Here is a 2,500-nt window from a genome sequence, read left to right on the forward strand (position 1 = left end):
AGGCGTGGAGAGGGCATGACAAAGCTTGGCGAGGTGTGTGGAGGCATAGCGAGGCGTGTGAAGACGTGGCCAAGCGTGTGGAGGCGTGGCAAGGCGTGTAGATGCGTGGCGAGGCGTGTGGAGGCGTGCGAAAACGTAGGGAGGTGTAACTGAGTGTGGCGAGGCGTGGGATAAACGTGGCAAGGCGTGGAAAGGCGTGTGGAGGTGTGAGGATTCGTGTGAAGGCGTGGCGAGGTGTGTGGAGGCATGCGAAGACGTGGAAAGGCGTGGCGAGGCATGGGGAGACGTAGCAAGGCGTGGCAAGATGTGGCAAGGCGCTGCGAGGCGTGGCAAGGCGTGGCAAGGCGTGTAGTGTGACGAGGCGAAAGAAGGCGTGAAGAGGTCATATCAAGGCGTGGCAAGGCGTGGCGAGGCATGGAAAGGAGTAGCAAGGCGTGTGGCGTGGCAAGGCGTGTCAAGGCGTGGCGAGGAGTGGCGAGGTAGAGTGGTAGAGTGACCAGTGCAGCCAGAATAGCTTTTACACGCCCGCTGTCCACGCCGCGGCCAGCTGACAGTCTTAAGAGCCACTAAGTAAAGGGGAACGGACACTTATCTTACGACAGGACATAGGATCTAATAAACCTGCTCCTATTTTCCTTGACCCCCCCCCATCCTCTCTCTCTCTCTCTCTCTCTCTGGTTCATTAGTTGTGGTCTCAAGTAACGCAGCAGTGGCGGGACAGGACGCGTGAAATTGATAATGATATATGGAACGGTTAAGTTGTCATTTGTAGCACCTTTGAAATACATGTTTTTGTGGCTTTCCTGTGTGCTGCCCTCTCGATCGCTCTGTCTCTGTGTGTGTGTGTGTGTGTGTGTGTGTGTGTGTGTGTGTGTGTGTGTGTGTGTGTCTGTGTTTCTTTGTCTCTGTCTCTCTGTCTCTCTCTCTCTCTCACACACATATATATCAAAGGAATGTGAAAAGGTGTTACATTAATAATAATAATAATAATAATAATAATAATAATAATAATAATAATAATAATAATGATAATGAAATACAAGAAATCTGGCCACTACACACACACACACACACACACACACACACACACACACACACACACACACACACACACACGCCCATTCACTCCAATTCCCTCCTATCCCTTCCCATTCTCCTCCCATCCCTCTCCCATTCCCCTCCCATTCCCTCATATCCCCTCCTATCCCCTCCTATCCCCTCATATTCCCTCCCCATCCTCCTCATACCCACCCTCCTATTCCCTTCCCATCCTCTTAATATCCCCTCCCATTCCCTTCCCATCCCTCTCCTATCCTCCTCCATCGCCCTCCCATTCCCGTTCTGCATTGGTCGTCACGTAGGGGTCCCGTCACCAGGTGCAGTGTGGCGGTTCCCTGTGTTACGTGGCCCAGGTGTGCTGGCTGGACACCCCTTGATTAATCACAGGTAAAGGAAGGCAGGTAAGGAGAGAGACAGGGAGAAGGGAGAGAGATAATGACTCAGAGATTGGGGGAGAGGGGGGTAGAGAGAGAGAGAGAGAGAGAGAGAGAGAGAGAGAGAGAGAGAGAGAGAGAGAGAGAGAGAGAGAGAGAGAGAGAGAGAGAGAGAGAGAGAGACAAAAAAAGAAAGCCTAAGGGAAAAATATCTTAATAATACAAGTTACTCAAAAATATTAAGGAAAAAAAATCAAGAAAAAGAGAAATTAAGAAAAAAATAAGAAAAAATAAGAAAATGAGAAAATAAGAAAATGAAAAGAAAAACGGAAAAAACAAGAAAATAAGAAGAAAATAAGAAAATAAATAAGAAAAACTGAAGAAAATAAGAAAATAAACAAGAAAATAAGAAAAACAAGAAAAAAATAGACGAAAAACAGGAAAAGAAACAAGAAAATAAGAAAATAAGACAAAGAAAATCACAAGAAAAGTAAATAAATAAATAAATAAATAAATAAATGAACAGAAAATTTAAAGAAAAAGAAGAAAATCAGGAAAAAAGAAAAAAATACGAAATAAGTCAATAAAATGAAGACAAATTAAATAAAAAGGAAGAAAAATAAAGAATAATAAAAATAAAGAAAATAAAAACAATGCAGAAAAATTTAAGTAAAGAAGAAAAGAAGAAGAAGAAGAAGAAGAAGAAGAAGAAGAAGAGAAGAAGAAGAAGAGAGAGAGAGAGAGAGAGAGAGAGAGAGAGAGAGAGAGAGAGAGAGAGAGAGAGAGAGAGAGAGAGAGAGAGAGAGAGAGAGAGAGAGAGAGAGAGAGAGAGAGAAAAGAAAGAGAAGAAAATAAAAGAAAAAAGACAAAAGAAAGAAACGAAAGAAAGAAAGATAGAAAGAAAAGAAAGAAAAAAAGAAAGAAAGAAAAAAAAAAGAAACAGATATACAAAAAGAACAACATTAACCACCACCACCACCACCACCACCACCACCACCACCACCACACACCACAACCACAACCACCCACCACCACCACCACCACCACGACCACAACCACCACCACCA

This window comes from Portunus trituberculatus, chromosome 7 (assembly GCF_017591435.1).
Source record: "Portunus trituberculatus isolate SZX2019 chromosome 7, ASM1759143v1, whole genome shotgun sequence".
Classification (NCBI taxonomy): Eukaryota; Metazoa; Arthropoda; class Malacostraca; order Decapoda; family Portunidae; genus Portunus; species Portunus trituberculatus.